Genomic DNA, 19,147 nt, shown 5'->3' on the forward strand with positions numbered 1-19,147 from the left:
ACTGACCTATTTGCACTTGCTTCTGGAAGGCCCTGAGAAAACCTATTTCACACTGGGGCAGGCACTAGGGATAGACATCAAGTTCGCAATTCAGAGCTATGAGTACATGGCTTCCTCCGTGATTTCTATAGGGAGGACAAATTGTGTGGTGGGTTCAGCTTTCAGAGATGATAAGCCTAGAATTGAAATGGATGTGAGAATGGTAGGAATGATATTAGCCATTTATTGAATGGCTACCACCATGAGCCAGGTGTATAAGCTGCTTTATATAGCTGTCTCCTATCCCTCACTGTAATTACTTACCTAGAGGCCATTCAAATTAACAATAAGATCTAGCATTTATTGAGTGCCAGACACTCTGCTAATGCACTGAGGTTTGTTTTCACGTGGGAAGCACATGCTTATTCCCATTTTAAAATTGGGAAAACTGAAAGTAAAAAAAAAATAAATAAAATTTTTAAATTAAAAAAAATAAAATTGGGAAAACTGAGTCTTAGGGAGGTTAAATAATTTGCCTGAAGTCACTCAGGATGGAGCTGTGATTTGGGTTCAGGTGTATCTGGCAGGTGTCCTCAATTTGTGGTGATGATGATGATGATGATGATGATGATTATATATATAGAGAGAGCACATGCACACAAGACAGAGTGGAGGAGGTGCAGAGGGAGAATCTTAAGCCCTACAAGGGGCTCAATCCCATGACCCTGGTATCATGACCGGAGCCCAAATCAAGAATCAGACACTCAACTGTCTGAGCCACCCAGTCGCCTCTATTTTGTTATAGCTTCGGGCTCCACTGAGCTTCAAGCTACATACTGAGCTGATGGAGACTCCAGGTTTACCTGGTTTAAGAGACTTCCTCCAAGCACCTAGACTTACGTTTCTCCATCAGAATGCCTTCTGATCATGCTCATCTGTCACCTGAGGAGCCTGATCACATTCATCTGTCACCCAAGGAGCAGATTCTAAGCCCGCCAACATGGATTGTGTCACATATTCGGGTGTGAGCCCAAGGATTCTGCATATGAGGCAATACTGCAGGCTCAACTCTAACATTTGAGAATTTAGACTTGACTAGGCTCCTGGAGAGCAGGGACGGTCTTTCTCTGAGACATTCCCCAGACATTGGCACAGGGTGACCCTGAGTAGGGGCACAGAAATCATTGGTTGAACTTGAATGAAGAATGAATTGGGCTCCATCAAGTCCCCTAAGCCTCTATAGGACCAAGTCTTCCCCTGGCTCCTGAGAGTCCATGGTCTCCTCTCACTCACTCCCAACCTCACTCCCCTCCCTGATCCCCCTACTTCCTACCCAAAGCAGAACCACCCACCAGGCTCTGCCTAGCCCCATGACTTCCCCTGCAGTGGATCAGAGGAGTATACCTGGTGCCAAAAAGGCTTCCTTTTTTTTTTTTTCCAGAAACAAACCCAAACCTATAAGCCAGCTTCCAAGGCAGATACTTCTCAGCAAAACGTCTTCAGTGGGCACCCACAGGGTATAGAGGAAAGCTTGGGCTCTCTTCCTCTGATAAGTTTTAGTACTAGAAGAGCCTTATTTATCAGAGCAAAATACTCAAATATCAAGTAATAAGGCATTGAATCTGTAAGTAATGCTACCCGCATATTATGGAGATATTAAGCAGCCATTAAAAATTAAGAATTTTGACAAATATTTAATGATGTGGTCAAACACTCGCCAAAAAATAAGAGAAAAAAATGGGATACAAATCTACATGCATTGGAAAGATGTTTGTAAAAGGTGGCAGATCTCCACCTCCAATATCTGTTCTCCCCTTTATCTATAGCAATAAGAGTCTTACTTAGATAAATCACCCCTACTATTTCCTGGGGTTCTGTGGGGTTTAGCTCCGGCTAGTGGCATACGAGTAGGTGTGATGCATGTGAGTTCCCTGAAGCATCCTGGGAGGGGAATGAGCCCTCTTTTCTCCTGCTTCTTCCTGCAAGGGCTGCCTTGGGCCACTGGGCCGTGCACTGAGGATGGAGAGCCCCAGGTGGAAGGGGCCCAGGTCCCTGACGTCACAGGGCTGCTCTACCAGCCTGGGCTGCTTACCTCTGGACATCAGTTCCTAGAGAGAGAAATTAACATGTGTTACTTCCAGGTTTCTGTCATTTGTAGCTAAAACCATCCTAATCTGTCTAAGATGTATTGTTAAGTAAACAAAAAAATTGAAAAATTGAAAAAAAAAGTTAAAAATAATAAGAATTACATGATTCTGATTTTACTGTAAAATGTGTGCTTTCATACACACACACACACACACACACACACACACGCCTATGTATATAAAAACATGGACAGGAAGGTTAAAAACAAAAATGTTAGCAAGGGTTATTTGAGCAAGGTGAGGCTGCAGGGTTTTTTTTCCCATGGCCACTTGTTTGTTCATCTGTATTTTCTAACTTTTCCACCACAAAAGTGTACTGTCTTTCAGATAAGAAAAAATAATAAGTGGTATAAATGGTATGATCCTCTCAAAATAAATAAATAAACATTTAAAAAATTAAAGTAAATATTAATGTCCAAGGGCATGGGAAATTGTCCAAAATATATTGTTAAGGGGGAAAAAGGTATTTAAACAATATAATTCAATTTTGGGGGGGGAGGGTAAAAGGAATAAAATGAACCTAAAGTAAATACAATTTACATGTCAATTTTATTTCAATTTAAAAAGAATAAAAGGACATAAATATATGCGGCTAGAAAAAGGACCCAGAAGGAAATAAGCTAATAGATAAATTATCTGGTTCCAGAGGACAGATTCTGGTCATTTTTATTTTTCTCTTTCTGCTTTTTGGTAGTCTTGAATTTTACCTCAATAAGCCTGCATGAGTCTTATTGACTTAAAAATATTTTTATTTAGGAGCGCCTGCCTGGCTTAGTGGGTAGAGCGTGTGATCTCTTAATCTGGGGGTTGTGAGCTGGAGCCCCATGTTGGGTGTAGAGATTATTTAAAAATAAAATCTTAAAAAAAGTTCTTATTTTGGGGCACCTGGGTGGCTCAGTCAGTTGAGTATTCAACTTTGGCTCAGGTCGTGATCTCATGGTTGGTGAGTTTGAGCCCCACATCAGATTCATTGCTGTCAGTGCAGGGCCTGCTTCAGATCCTCTGTCCCCTTCTCTCTCTGCCCCTTCCCTACTTGTGCGCTCTCCCTCTCAAAAATAAATAAGACATTTAAAAATCTGTATATATAAAAGGGGCGCCTGGGTGTCTCAGTCGTTTAAGCATCTGACTTTGGCTCAGGTCATGATCTCACAGTTTGTGAATTCAAGCCCTGAGTCAGGCTCTGTGCTGATAGCTCAGAGGCTGGAGCTTGCTTCCAATTCTGTGTCTCCCTCTCTCTCTGCCTCTCCCCTGCTTGTGCTCTGTCTGTCTGTCTGTCTCTCTCAAAAATAAACATTTAAAAAAGATTAAAAATATATAAAAAATATTTGTATGTAGAGCAATTTGAGCAATTTTTAATACAAAAAAAGATGCTACACAAAAAACCACAATAAAACACACACTCACATCCCCACTGCCTGGAATTAAAATGAATAATATTTTGTTATATTTAATTTCTGTCTTTGTTGTTAAGAAACAACGGTAACAGTAAAGTCCTCCTTATGGATGTCTATCGGGATCATTAAAGAAAATTTAAATTAGAGAGCACTTGCCCTTTCTGGGACGCCCCGGGCGGGGCTGTGGGAGGGCAGGAGAGAAGCAGCACTCAGGCACTTTTAACTTCCTTCTACCTTCAGCCAAGGGTTTGGCTCCCAGTGCCTATTTCCAGGACGGAGGCGGCCTGAGTGCGAGGATGCCAGGTTTGCCTGGCATTTCCCCTGGAACATACAGCAGCGGGCATGGCTGGAAGAGGAGGGTCCGAGGCGAGCACTTCCCTCCTGAGGTCAGCTGGTGCCCAACTGGTGTTTACAAAGAGGGTGGGGCCCCAGTCTCAGGGCTCTGAGCCCTTTGCTCCCAGGGAAGCTGGTCCGTGGAAGGCCACAAGGAAAGGGTGGCAAAACCACTGTCTCCTGCGAAGCCCCGAGGCCGGGCTGCAGCTGGGAGGATTCTGGGAAAGGAAGGCCCCCAAGCTAGGTGGTAAAGTGGTCAGTGGAAGTTACGGAGAGTCAGAAGGAGGAAGGAGAAAAGGGAAGCCATAGGAGTATTCATGGGGACTGCACCTACCGTGGGTAGTTATTACTTCCATTTTACAGAAGAGGAAATAGAGGCTCAGAAGGATTGAGTCACCTGCTTCAGGCCTCACAGCTCCTATCAGTCCAGTCTGAGGTTCATGCTCCTCATCCCGCACCAGGCTGCATCCCGTGGGGCAACTGTGAGGAGGCTATTCTGTCCTGCTCAGAGTCTGGGGTGAGGCTTGCTCCGGAGCAACGTCATTTGGAGGCTGATTTTCAGGAGCTAGTGGGCTCTGGGGATGAGGTATTCTGAGACAGGCTGCCCTCACTTAGCCCAAGTCCACCATCTGGCTTGGAGGCTCAGAGAGGCAAATAAATTTGAAACTGATTTTGGAGAAGTTTGCTGGTGCCCTTTTTTTTTTTTTTAATGTTTTATTTATTTTTGAGAGAGAGAGCAAGAGAGACAGTGTGAGCAGGGGAGGGTCAGAGAGAGAGAGGGAGACACAGAATCCAAAGACAGGCTCTAGCCTCTGAGCTAGCTGTCAGCACAGAGCCCGAGGTAGGGCTCAAACCCACGAACTGTGAGATCATGACCTGAGCTGAAGTGGGACGCTTAAGTGACTGAGCCACCCAGGCGCCCCGACTGGTGCCCTTCTTGACTTTGTGGAGACCAAAGGCCTCCAGCCCCAGAGCCAGCTTTCCAGGAAAATATCAGAGCCTCTCCCAGGAACTGAGATGGGGATGACAGTAGAGCCACCCAGCCCTTCCCCCCTCACCTGCCAGGAGAGAGTCCTTCCTCATTCTCTCCCAGGCCAAGGTGGAGGTTAGGCTGGTGGGTCCGCACGTGCCTGTGTGCCTGTGGATGCATGTACACACACACACACACACACACACACACACACACACACTCACACACGCATGCTCACAGGTGTTCATACAAACCTCAACAGAGGCAGCCTCCTTTTCAGGCTCGCCCCTTGTCTCCACTGTGTGGGACAGGCCTGGAGGCCTGGGTCAGGGATGGGCTCTGCAAGCAATCCCTTTCCTTGACTCAAATAAATGCCAGGACCAGTGCCCTCTTGATGCCAGAGCCATAAGCCGTAAGACACACATTAAAGCATCCTGGGGGAGGCTGGAGGCTTTTATCAGATAAAGTTGGTCGAAATTCTGGCTCTGCCACATTTTGGCTGTGAGACTTTAGGCAGTTTTCTCAACTCTCTGAGGCCTTTATCAAATGGGAATGTTTTTTTGATGACGATAACAGACACAAACCTCTCCTAATGGCCGAGGAGTAAGCCCCATCGTGCACAGTTAGCGTCCATGTGTCTTGCACAGAGCCTGGCATCCACCAAACACCCAAGGGCAGCATCTCATGCTTGTGTGGCCCTTCGCCTCTCCCGCCCCCAGCCCTGTTTAAGGATCTGGTCTTCACGCTGGAATGCAGGGGAGGCCCCAAACTTCCATCCCCTTCTTAAGCATTGAGTATGCCCTTGCTCAAGACCTTGTCAGCCATCATGTCTCAGGACCAGCCGGAGGAAGAATTGTGATGAGTCGGAGGTGCTGGAGAAATAGGTGCCAGTCCTCTGGGCGGGAGAACAGCAGGTGGCCCCTTGATGCACTGCCCAAATCCTGCTGCTGCCTGACTTTACTGCCCCACACTGGGCGAGACCTCATTTCTTCTGCTCCTGCTCTGCAAAGATCCTCACGGATGGGTCACCGAATCTTCTAGTGCCGCCCAGGCCTTTATGAACGATGATGAGTGTTGCTCCCAGTTACTGACCTGTGGTCCTGCGCCGGGCACTGCCCTGGGTGTTATTTCATTGGCGCCACAACCCTGGAAAAGGGGACTGTGTTTTCCCCACAGTGCAGACGAGGACACTGAAATCCAAAAATATTAAGCGACTTGGTCATCAGGGAGGAAGTGAGCCACCTGAGGCTGTGTTGAGGCTGGTAAGACCTGAGTGGCACAATGGATCCTGCTGGGCAGTTAGACCTGCCCACTGCCAGGACTCCTGGTCTGGGGTCCATGGGGTCCTACTGAGAGCCGCTCAGTTCTGCTCCCGGTCAACTAACCTGGCACCCAAGGGGCACCATGGTAGCCTGGCTGCAGGATAGGCTTCTCCTCCACCTCATGCTCAGGGGTTTCTTGCCGACTTACAGATTCAATGTTGAAATTCTAACATCCATGTGATGGGGTTGGGAGGCGGGGCCTTTGGGAGGAGCTTAGGTCATGAGGGTGGAGCCCAATGAATTAGATCCGTGCCCTTATGAAAGAGACCCCATGGAGCTCCCTGGACCTTGCACCATGTGTGGACAGGGCAAGAAGTTGGCAGTCTGTGACCTGAAGATGGCTTTCACCAGAACCTGACCTACTGGCACCCTGATCGTGGACATCTGGCCTGAGGACCTGTTAGAAATAAATTTCTGTATATGAGCCACACTGTCTTTGGTATTTTGTTATAGTGGTCAAAACAGACCAAGACACTGCTGCTCTGCCCAGCAAGACTGTCCCGTCCACAGCTGGGGTAGGAGGGGAGGACCCTGACTGTCCCCCAGCCCAGACCAGGCAGGGTCTAGTCAGGAGACAGAACTGTCCATGTTCAGTAGCAGGAATGGTTGGAAATGTGGAAAGGGCGTGTGGGAGTGGGGATGCAAACTAATTAGTGGCAGTGGGGAGCCTCCTTGTGCTGGAGAATCACAGGGAGGAGGGGTTGGTCGGGAGCCCAGGGCTGAGGCTGCCCACTGGGAGCTGGAGCCAAGGAGGGGGCTGTGGTGGGAGATGCTGCCTAAAGCTGAGGGCTGGGAGAAACAGACTTCTCTCTCCTTTCTGCCCCCACCCCCCACCCCCCATCTGCCTCCAGCACCTTTCACTGGGGAAGCCTAGTCAGAAGCCCGTTGGCAAGGGAGTCTGGGGTGTGTCATTTGCCCTCTGAGATGTTGAACAGAAGAGAGAAAGATAAGCAACAGATGTGACAACAAACAAAAAACAAGTGAGCAGGATACAGACCTTTCCAAGGTGGCGTCCTCCTCCTGTGGCCAACCCCAACCTGCTGCAGGGCTCCTGCCGACAAACGGGTGGGCAGACTCCTGATGCTGATGACTAGACCCCGCCCCCCTTAGGAAGAGGACCTCTGCTCACTACTGGTTGGAGCTGGCCACCGCCTTATCTTTGATTGGGCCTGCCTGGTGGTCTTTGCCAGCTTTGTCCTACACCCCAGTGACTGCGTTTCTTTCTGGTCCTTCCTAACTTCTTCCCCGTCGGCACTGACCTCACAGGGCTGGGGTGTCACCATGCCCTTCCCCCATGCCTGCCGGAGTCAGAAGACCAGAGAAGGTGCTGCCAGATTCCAAAGGTCTCCCACGAAATGCTCTTGATAAGAACCTGAGGTCAGATCCAGCTCTGTGGCTTAATAACTCCATGCAAGTAATTTCACCTCTCTGAGCCTCAGTGTGCTTATCTATGAAATGGGAGTAGCAACGATACCTACCTGCAGAGTTGCTGTGAAGATAAAATGAACCCATCCAAGTAGAGTGCTGAGCATACTGCACAACTCTTAGTGTCCTATAAATGGCAACTTCAAAAAGCATGGGAAGGGGAGCTTGGGACTGAAGACTTGCGAGGAAGAACCTCTTGATCCGCAAGATCCTGGCTGCCAGGGCCCATTACTGGTCACTTTCCTTGAGATCTAATTCTCCCACATTCCAGGGGGCTGAGTAACGAGGCAGCTCTTTCCCCAGCTCCCCAGGAGCTCTCATGGCTGGAAGGAGGAAATGTTTTGCCAGGAACCGGCCTCCACTCCATTTTGAGCAGCCCTAATGGCCGCACTAACGGGCGCAGGAACTTGAGTGTCATTGCTGTGGGACCCACTGAATGTCTGAGACTTGCAAGGCCCCCTCCCCGTTGCCTGCCAGTTTCTCTGGTCTCGTCTGGAAGGACAACACTGTGGCCGTCCAGACCCTCCCTAGGCCTTTATCTTCTGTGCTTGGGTCAGGGGCTCTAGCAGCCAATCAAAAATGTCTTGTGCTTAGCATGGTATTATAGTATCTTGGGCCTTCAGAGCTTGAGAAAAACATCAAACAGAACCCTAGACCGTTAGTGCTGGAAGGGGCCCCCTGTGGAACTGCAGGGGTTTGAGGCAGGAGCCCGGAGGGAGCTCTCAGTAGACTGTACATGGTTAGCGTTAGACGGGTCTTCAGTCTGAGCACAGAATGACTCCTTCAGAGAAAGCCTCAGGCGGAGCCCAAGCTGGAAGATGTGCAAGATGTATCTAATTCAACCCTCTCATTTTATAGCTGAACCCTCAGCTCCTTAGGTAGATGTTAACTCAGCAGGGGGCGGTGGGGGTCTGAGAAGAGTCATGTGACTACTTTAGGTGTTTAGGTGTTTAGGCTGGGGCAGAGAAAGAGAAATGCTTGTAGCTTATCGGTGAGGTAGTCATTACAGGTAAGAGAGAAAAATAACGATTAGGCATTCATTCCACAAGTATTTATTGGCTTCTGTACGAGGCCCAGCAAAGATAGGAAGAGCAGTACAGCGCTGTAAGGTAAGGTGTGACAGAAAGCCAACCCAAGCTGGCTTAGACAAAAGGGCATTTGTTGGCTCACATAACTGGAAACCCAGAGGTAAGGTGGGTGTTATGGACTGAACTGTGCCCCCATGCCCCAAATCCGATGTGTTGAAGGCTGAACCCTCAATGTGACCGTATTTGGCGATGGGGTCTTTAAAGAGGTAATTAAGACTCAATAAGGTCATAAGGATGGAGCCCTAATCCAAATAGGACCAGTGTCCTTATAAGAAGAGGAAGAGACACCAGCACTCACTTTCCCCTTGCAAATGCAGAGAGAGCTCATGTGAGGACACATCGAGAAGGTGGCTGCCTTAGGCCAGAAAGACAGGCCTCACCAGAAACCACCCCTGATGGCACCTTGATCTTGGACTTCCAGCCTCCAGAACTGTGAGAAAATAAATTTCTGTTGTTCAGCCTGGGAGTCTATGATATTTTGCTATGGGAACCCGAGCCACGTAAGAGCCAAGGGGGTTCAGAGTTGTTTAGTCCAGAAACTCTGACTCAATTTTCCTGCCATTCTCTCAGCACTCCCTTCATGAGTAGCTCCATTCTTAGGCTGGTAGCAAGAAGACTGGCATAGTTCCAGGCGCAGCAATGTCCAGAGGAAGAGAGAGAGAGAGAGAGAAGGTTGCTCCATGATGCCCCCATCAAAGAAACAAGAGAGCGCTTCCCCAGAACCCCCCCCAGTCAAACCTTGCCTTATATCTCACTGGCCCTAATAGATCACAGGCCCAGTTCCCAAGGCCTGGGGAAGCCAGGCTTTGTGTGTTTTGTCGAGCAAAGGAAAAGTCATTGTAACAAAGAGCCTCCAAACGCAGAAGTGTAAGCAAAATAGAAATTTATGTCTCTTTCATATCATGTAAGAGTTCAGAGAAAAGTCATCCAAGACTGATAGAAGGGTTCCATCAGCCTCCAAATGTGGTTTCCCTCTCTAGGTCCAAGGATACTGCTTCAATTTTTATCATCTCCTAGTCAGGGGAAAGGGCTGGGGAAGGGCCAGGGAGAAAAGCACGTGCACAATCCTTTTGAGGGCACCGTTTAGAAGTGGTAGGATCATTCCTACTCACAGTCTGTTAGTGAGAACTTAGACTCAAGGCTGCATCAAACTACAGGGGAAGCTGGGAAATGTAGTTCTTACGAGATAGTCATCTGCTTGGCCAACAATCAGGCGTTCTGTTATTAAAGGAGGGGACTGTTGACATAGGGGAACCAGAAAAGCCTCTACTGCACACAAATTAGTTTAGGCCCAAGTTTTTGAACCAATTCTTGGACAGGATGTTAGGCCTATCTCAGTGGGCTAACTTCCACTGAGGCACATGGGCTTTCTTAAGCCCCTGTACTCTGGGTCTGTTGGTTATAGCAGTTTAGCCTGTACACTAAATAATACAGTGGGCCTTGCATTTCTTTGGCTTCTTTTAGGAAAGGAGAGAATGGGTGTTGGGTAATCAACCAGTAGTGAGCACTTGGTGACCGGCCTTTGAGGCCCTCTGACTCTGGGGGGCAGGGACGTCTTTAAACAGCTAACTATGGGTCAACATGACAAATGGTAAACTAGCAGCTATATATAGATCTCAATGAAAACAGAGGGAAGAATTAAGAGAAGGCTTCTAAGAAGGGATAGGAGAGTGTAATGAGTTCATTTTGTCTGGGTCTCAAAGGATAGGTGGGAATTTCCCAAATGATTTTGGTTGGGGAAGAACAGCAAAATCACAGAGCTGTGGGGGCCTACGGGGTGTGGCTGGTGGTCTGGAGAGCGGCTGGAGAGTTGGGGGTGGGGTGGGAGGAACACGGGGGAGTGGATGAAGTGTCCCCGGAAGTCATAGGAGGAAACAGCCTGTCTGACGAGTCTCTGGAAGCCATGCAGGGTATCTGAACCCAGCAGAAATGTGGTCTTTGTCTCTTTCTCTGAAGTAGACACTGGAGGATGACTAGTTAGGAAGCTATTTCACAAATTCAGCTGAGTAATGGAGAGAGCCTGCATCAGCGTTGTGGTGCTGGGAATGGAGACACGGAGCCGGTTTGCAGAGACTCTGGTGGTAGAACTCACAGAACACGGCAGCTGAGTGAGGGACGGGGTTGAGTGAGAACAAGGCGGGGTTAAGTACGACCCGAAGTTTCTATGCTTGTGCTAGAAATTTGGAGAAGGAGTATAAGAAAAATAAGTTTGGGGGTAAGAGGAGAAAACGGCTGGTCCATGACAGACTTTTTTGGGTTCCTTGAGTGCCTGACATTCTCTCTTAACTCAGGGCTTCTCAATACTCTGTCCCTATTTTGACAAGCATTCCCTTGTCCTCCATCTCCAAATGGCTAATTCCTCATTGCCTCCAAGAGCCCTTCTTGACCTCCTGACCTAGGTGAAAAACCCTCTTCGATTTTCTTATAGTACTCCATTTCTTCTCTTTATGCGCCTCTCACTCAGGGTTGTTTAATTTCTGTCTTCCCCTACTCAGCCTACCATTTCCATGAGGACAGGGGCCATGTCTGCCTTGTCTGCTACTTCATACTCAACACCCTGCCTAGTGCCTGGCACACTGTAGATACTCAATGTTGGGTTTGAAGTATTCAACGGTTGTCATTGGAAATAGGAGTTGGCCAACAGTTTTTATCAGGGCCCATTGAGATGCAAGGCAACGGAGGCTAGCATGGGGACAGGTGATGAGATCCTTTCATAGACCTGGATCACTCTAGACCAGTAGTTCTCAACCAGGGGCAATTTTTGTCTCCCAAGGATATTTGGCATCCCTAGAGACAATTTTGGTAGTCATGACTCTGTGTGTGTGTGTGTGTGTGTGTGAGCGCACGCGCACGCACACGTGTTGCTGGCATCTAGAGAGTAGAGGCCAGGGATCTTACTAAACATTCTACAAAGTTACAAGACAGCCCCCACAGGGAAGACTTACGCAGCCCAACATGCCAATAATGCTGACACTGAGAAATCCTGCTCTAGAGACTGGTGAGCCAACTGGATGGTTAAGTTCCTATTTGGCCTGCTGGTTGCTATGGCCCCACTGAATGAAAGCAAGAGAAGCCTAGCGGCTGTCATAAAAAATATGGACTTGGGATGCGCAGCCAGGAGCCACCTTGGATCGGTCCTCCGTCGAAGGCCCCAAAAACCTTGGGCAGTTTCCCCTTAACTGAACTCCCTCCCGGCCATAAGCCCAGCAGACCAGCCTGGCACTCGCCCCTCTCTGACTCACTCCATTGGGTTTCTCTTGCTCTTTGGTGGAAGTGGCCACCACACTCTCTTCCCACCCCATCTGCCTCACTGATTATTTTCAGCTTGGCTTGCAGAGGCCCAACGCTACAATTACACCCCAACCTCAATGGCTCCTTCTGAAAATAACATTTGGGTCGAAGAAAACCTCAGTCTGGTGGGCTGGATTTTATACTAAACAGCTAAAGAGTGGGTGTGGGCATGGGGGTGGGGGGAACAAGGGAGTGGTACAATTAAAAGAAGAATCTGAAAGGAGGGGAAGGAAGAGGAAGTGAAGAGAGGGAAGCGGTGGTGGTGGTAAGGGCTGCTGCAGAAAGAAAATATACCTCGTGGACAGGGGTCAGTCATCTTTTAGAGGTCTTATGCCAAGTCTTCATTTATGCCTCTAATTGAAGGTTTTGTTTCTGAAATAACTTGCCCCCACCCCCAATCACTGAGGCCTGGGAAATTCAGGTCTGCTTGGGGCCAGAAGAAGTAGTCTATGGGTATACCAATCTTTATCCAAGCTAGTGACCAGATTTTCCAACCCCAAAATAGGAACCACATGGTTTGACATAGGATTTTTGTTCTCTTTCCACGTGAGAATAGCAGTCTGGGATATGTAGTTTCACGATGCCGGTAGGTGGAATTTCTACGTTCCATGGTCGGTGGAGAAGAATGGCTAGGACCTTTAAAGTAGAGATTCTCATGGATATCAGAGATTTATGGGTTGTTTTCATTCAGAGAAGAGAGGAAACTAGAACGAAGCTCTGTCCCACTGGGAGCGGGGCACAGGAGGGAGGAGATGTAAGGGGTGAGGAAAGAAATAACTTGGACGCACCTTTTGAATTCCAAAGGAGGCAGACAGATTTAAAAAGGCTGTATGAGGTGAGGTTTGGGAAAATAGGGAAGAGTTCCACACAGTAGTTAAAAGCTCAGTTCTGGAGTCAGACTGACTTAGGTTCAAATCACCTGGGTGATCTCCAGCAGTAACATAGCTCTTTTGGATAAGCCAGCAGTACAGGCTCTAGAGTGAGGCTAGTGGAGTTTGCCTATGGGCTCTGTGATATATGAGGCAAGTTACTTAACCTCTCTGTGCCTCACACTTTGCCTTTGTAAAATGTAAACACCACCCACCTTCTAAGGTGTCATAAGGACTTAGAATAAAGTGCCTAGTCCAGTGTCTGAGACATTGGCGATCACTCAGCATGTGTTAGTTACTGTTACCACCTCGAGTTTTTCTCCAAATGTAGTAGGCAAGAAACTTCTAGCTAATTAATAGACACGTCTCTTTTTATTTGAGTAGTTATGAATTTACTTATGTGTATATTAAAATAGATGACTAACATATCAAAAGTGTAGTTTTGCTAATGTTATTGCTTAGGGCAAGGCTATGTGGAAAAAAGGGAATCGATTTAAAGTTAATTTAGAGAATAAGGAAAGTTAATAAAATAAGTCAATTAAAAGATAGAATATAGATGGAACGTGGGTATGAAAGAAAACCATGCAGGCAACACCTGAATGGCTGAAAAACATTGGAAAAGAATCCATGATGCATTCTGCTAATAGGACCTTTTAAGGCACCTGGGTGGAGAGATGTGGCAGGGAAGATATCGATCAGGACGTTATCACACGAACGTTGCCTCTTTCCATCTGTGTAACCACTGTTCTTCCCTTTTTGAGAAATTGGTAGGAGGGCACAGACAAGCGACGCCCGACGCCCTAACGAGATCTTGGAACCCGGAATAACTTTGTGGCTTGGGGGGCTCGGGGAAGGAAGGTACAATCCAAAGGCCCAGCTCTGGAAACCAAAAGCCAACTCCCCAACTTCTCTCTGCCGTCGTGTTTAGGGCGATTCGGGCCTCTCTGATTTTTTTGGATCACTGGGTCAATCAGTCAGCCAATGCCTCGGGAGAAGTTTAATTAAACTCAGATCACCGGCGCGAGCTGCCAAAGGTCTCCCTGCCCGCGCGCGCCCCGCCCCTGCCCGCGCCGCCTCCGCCCCCCTTCCCCCTCCCCCCTCCCAGCACATCTGGTGAAAAGCTTCTCCCCGGCCCGGCGGGGCCGCAGCCCGCGCATGCGCGTCGGCAGGGCGCCCAGCGCCCCGCGGCAGGCTCGGCTCCCAGAAGCGAGCGTTGCAAACTGTTGCATCAGACAGCAAGCAGCCGGCCGGGCCGCCAGGGTTTCTAGGAAGATAGGAAGGGTTTGAGATCCTCTTTGGTCGAATGGGAGCGTTGGCTGTCACTCACGGTGTTTACACGCTGGTAACACAATCCCCCGAAACCTCAAATCTTGCGCCAGGCCGGGGAGAGCCTTAGCCACAGGTGAAATTCGCTGAGCTCCACCGCTTCTGCCCCCACCCCGCGGCCCCAGGCTGGACCAACTGAATTGGACTCGGTCTGCTTTATTAATGGCATGGGCCCTAAAGGAATGAGCTGGGTTTGATTTCTCTTCCCAAGTACAAGAATGCCCCTGAGGAATTTCTCACTCTGTGAAAAAGCAAAACTAATTTCCCCAGACAGGCACTGTTGCCGGTTCCCAAAAGGGCTTGGAAAGATCCCAGCAGGAATGCTCAGTGGTTCCAAATCTCTTCACCCCAGCTGCTGGATATGCAGACACTGACCACCAAGAACTTCTTGGTAGGTGGACACACGTCCTTCCCAGACAGGCCTTCTTTTGAGAGTATCTCAGGCCCCCATGTTATGGAGATTTTGGAATCAACCAGAGAATGCACAACCACGAACTCATGCAGACACAGCACAAACCTAACAGTTCTCTAGATCCAAGTGGCTCTGCAGCTCAGGTAAGGGAAAAGTTTTCCTCACTACTCCCTCATTTTTCCAGTCTCTGGGCTTCTGCCCTTCTCAAGGGGGAGAGAAAATGATGCTGTAGCTAGCAGGGATGGGACAGTCCTGAGGGTGCGATTTTCAAGAAGAATGAATATAATTTGTAATTGACTCTCTAAAGGGATTTCCAGGGAAATAATTGGCATCCAACAGTTCAAACTCTCTCTCTCCTTTTTTTTTTTTTTTTTTGGAACGAGTGATGATCAAGTCCTTGAGTATTAATGGATTTTCCAAAAAGACAAAACCCAACAATGTACCTCAAGCATTCTGTCGAAACTACGATGCTGACGTTGAAAATCTATTCCATTTGAATAATCTGGAAAGCTAAAACAAGGCTAGTGTTCCTCCTTCCCCTTGTTATTATGAATCACTCAATCCCAAGATTCAATAACAAATGACCTGAAAGACTCAGCATTATCCAACATGTCCGCTACTCGCCAGTCACTGTTGTTTGTTTAAGCCAAGATTTTCCTTTGAACAGTGGGGTATTATGGGACTCTAGGATTGTGTTTTCATTGTAATAGATGCTTCCTAAATATGGCCCAAACTATTAAGGTGGTCAACAATGATCATATGAACTGAAGGCACAGGGAAGAAGTATGGGCAAGGGCTAGAGCTGGAGTCTTTCCAGGCCCTGCTTCTGAGGGTATATGTCAGGACCCAAACCTCCTGCCAAGTGGATGTCACCAAGGTGGTATCTTGGGGCCACAGGGTGTGGACTCCTGGAGCTGCCAGGAACCACCAGAAGGTCCGATATGTCTGAGCAGTTGTCCCACATCGAGAAGCAAGTCATTGACTATTGCAGGGCCTCTCCAGGCATGAAAGTTGGAGCCATGAGTTCAGGAGCCAGAAGGGAATTGGAGAAAGTGAGCTTGTGAGCTCATTAGGTTCTCTGCTGTCCCAGTAGCACTTACATATAGTGGGTTCTCAATGCATATTTGTAGAATGAATGCATTGGAAAAAATGAGGGAGGGAGCAGAGAGAGGCAAGGTGAACAAAGTCCAAGAATTTTTCAGCAGGCAGCCTGGGATACCCAGGGCTTGTTTGTGCTGGGCATGGGGGAATCCTTCTAGTTCAAAGACGTAGGGCAAGAGAATTAGAACTGTGAAGTGACAAGTCTCTTGAGGTCCTTTCTGCCTTGGTTCCCTGTTTGGAAAAGCCTCCAGTTGGTGATTTCAGAGCTGAGTAGTCATTCTCTTTCACTAAGCCTAGTGACATCATCATCAATAACAATTGCCTCACGTTGACTGAATTCCCAGAACAAACTTCTGGGAAAGTAAGGAGTCTGGGGGAGGGTGTGTGACTAAGATCCAGGGGACAGGAGGAGGGCCTGGGTGGCTCAGTCGGTTAAGCACCCAACTTCTGCTCAGGTCATGATCTCACAGTTTGTGGGTTCGAGCCCCTTGTTGGGCTCTGTGCCGACAGCTCGGAGCCTGGAGCCTGCTTCTGATTCTGTGTCTCGCTCTCTCCCTGCCCCTCCCTGCCTTAAGCTCTGTCTCTCTCTGTCTCAAAAATAAATAAACATTAAAAAAAATCCAGGGGACAGAAGAATCCTCTAGTAGCCACACTCTAAAATCATAAGCAAAGTGGTGGCCCCAGATGGTTAGATGATGCAAACATAAGCCAAAAGTGCGATTCGTTTTCCACATTTCACAGGCACTCGCCAATTCTAGGCACTATACGGAGCCCAAACCCAGACAAAGCTCCCGTTCTAAGGGCTTATGATCTAAATTCCTTGTGGAAAGTCTGTCTTTCAAATGTTTAAAGCACCTCATTTAATTCTCATTTCCCCTTCAAGTCATGTACCTCCTTCCTGAGAAACCCACCAAGTTTGAAGTGTGTAGCTGGCCTTCCTTCTGTTTTTGCGATTTATGTGCCAATTTAAAGGGTGGGTAGAGTCACATTAATTTAAAAATAAAACACAAATAGCAATATGAGGCTTGGTTAAAGTAAAAACCACAGAAGGCATTTTTTCCCTCTCATATTTTTCAGATTTTCCTAGAACCACCTTTATTTCCTCAGAGCCCAGTCATAGAAAGTGAGTGAGCCTCTCAGAATGGTTTTCCAAGCAAAAGTGAAAAGCCTCATTCCTACTCTCCACTCACTGCACCTTTAGCTTTTGTTGTTCTTTAAAAAAATTTTTTTTATGTTTTTAATTTATTATTGAGGCAGAGAGACACAGAGCATGAGTGGGGGAGGGGAAGAGAGAGAGGAGGAGACACAGAATCCGAAGCAGGCTCCAGGCTCTGAGCTGTCAGCACAGAGCCCGGACACGCTCAGGGCTCGAACTCACTAACTGTGAGATCATGACTTGAGCCCAAGTCTGCTACTTAACCGACTGAGCCACCCAGGTGCCCCTGTTGTTCTTTTTTTAGACACTTGAGTCCCAAACTGGGCTCAGAAAGCATTCGAAGCCCCCGATTCACCTGTGGTATTTCTAAGCACTCTCTGAGCAGATTTTAGTTTGCTGTTGCTTGGTGTGTATCTTACCTCTTATGTTCAGGTGTATCGGTTGATGGGAACATGGCTTTATAATTAGGTGCTCCTGGGGTGCCCGGCTGGCTCAGTCCATAGAGCATGTGCCTCTTGATATCAAGGTTGTGAGTTCAAGCCCCACATTCGCATGGAGCCTACTTAAGTAAAACAACAAAAAAAATTTTTTTAAATAATAAAGTTAGATTCTCCTAGTGGGCTCCCCTCATTGCCATTGTGGCCTCTTTTATATACAATAATAATAATAATAATAATAATAATGATGATGATAATGTACTCCTTTCAGGGCTGCCGTGAGGATTGAGTTAAGACAGGGAAAGGGCTCAGCACAAAACAAGCTCTCAAGACACTGTAGCTATTTAAAAAATATAGGTCCTTTCATCAATCTGCTCCTTCCTTCACCAAGCCCCTCCTCAGGTTTTGTAGAAGAAAATTAGTTATCTATTCCAAGATGGCTTATCCCCATTTTACATCACCAAAGGGGCCAGGAGAAGGGGAGACAAAGCCGAGTATGACTTGCAAGCACCTAAGGTTTTTAATGGAGTGGAATCAGTGTTCTTGCCTGTCAGCAAGAGGTGACTAAATCAGCGGCTCAGGGACTGGGGAATACTTGAAAGCCCACAGTGGGATGGCAGGCCTACAGAAAATGGGAGAGATTAGTCAGGAAAAGCAGGCCCAGGGCTGACATGAGGAGTCAGAGGGGTGCCAGACGCCGGGCAAGAAGGGTTCCCACTTGGGGCGTTCTGAGTCCAGGCATCTGCAGGCGGAGGCTGCAGGCCCCGCGGTCTGGTGACCATGGGACCCGAGGCGCGTGCGACAGCGCCCTCTGCCGGCCGCGCTGAGTAAGCCTCCAGCCCCGCCGCTCTGCAGGTGGGACCAGGGATCCCTCCCGCTGCCTCCACCCCCGCTCCATCCCTTCCTAGGACCGCGCGGCCGGGTCCCGACCAGATTCCAGGAGACGCGTCCCTATCTGACGCCTGCGGGCAGAGCAGAGACGATGCTCCGAAACATCCGATTCATCCGGGGATCGGAGGCCGCAGGAACCCACCCAAACCCCGCCGAGGCTGCGCCTCTTGAGACCCGGGGCCAAAGCCTGCTGGGCTGTCGGAGGTGGTTTGGAAGTGGCATCGCCTATGGCCAAGACCGCGGGTTCTGCGAACAGAGAGGAGCCCTGGGTTCGCTTTCTGCCTCATCCATTTTCCAGCTAGGTGACCTTGGGCAAGGTACTTAAATTTCCATGTGCCTTAATTTCCTCATCTTTAAGATGGAGAGAATGATCCCGACCTTATGGGTTGACATGAGGATTACATGGGATCAGACAGCCTGGGTTGGAATTCTGGCACTGACAACAGCTAGCTGTGTGCCTGGGGCAAATCACTTAACCTCTCTGTGCCCCGGTTTCCTTAAAATAGGGATAATAACGGTACTTACCTCCGAGGGTTGTTGCCTGCAAAGCGCTTAACACAGTGCCTGGCACAGAGTAAGCGCTCAATAAATGGTGGCTCTTATGGTTGTTGTCGTTATTATTGTTCTTAAGAGCGCTGAGCACAAGAGCAGAACTCTAGCGGGCTGCTATTATTAGTCTCTTTCTTGGGTCCGGCTATTTCTTTCCGGGCATTGTTAAAATCTTTACCATGAGCTCGCGTCCTTATCAGTAGCCGAAGGACAGCCGGCCTTCCTGAGATTGGAAAATCGAGGTTCCCCTGGAGGAGGGCCAAGGACGCGACCGCGGGCTGCGAGGACCGGGACCTCCCCGGGGGACACCCGCGCCAAGCCGCCTCCGCCAGTGCCTCCATGAGCGCGCGTCAGAGCCGCAGTGACGTCGCCAGGTCCCGGCGGTGGGGAGGCGGGGAGCGGGGAGGCGCGGCCTGGGCACGCGGGGAGCCTGGGATGCCGGGGGCGGCCGCGGCGC

At 48.7% G+C, this 19,147-nt stretch overlaps 1 long non-coding RNA gene across 3 annotated transcripts; it reads right to left on the minus strand.

The window, feature by feature from the left end:
• Positions 1–1,646: 1,646 nt before the first annotated feature.
• LOC115272207 lies at positions 1,647–19,033 on the minus strand. 3 transcript variants are annotated; one of them, XR_003900302.1, is made up of 4 exons: positions 18,667–19,033; positions 17,233–17,372; positions 5,916–6,013; positions 1,647–2,087 (listed from the first exon to the last, which is right to left on the minus strand). It is a non-coding gene; the product is annotated as an uncharacterized LOC115272207 (long non-coding RNA). The 3 variants fall into 3 exon arrangements; XR_003900300.1 differs by having other exon boundaries at positions 5,078–6,013; XR_003900301.1 differs by having other exon boundaries at positions 5,078–6,013; positions 17,233–17,375.
• Positions 19,034–19,147: the final 114 nt, after the last annotated feature.

This window comes from Suricata suricatta, chromosome 11, assembly GCF_006229205.1.
Source record: "Suricata suricatta isolate VVHF042 chromosome 11, meerkat_22Aug2017_6uvM2_HiC, whole genome shotgun sequence".
NCBI classification, from domain to species: domain Eukaryota; kingdom Metazoa; phylum Chordata; class Mammalia; order Carnivora; family Herpestidae; genus Suricata; species Suricata suricatta.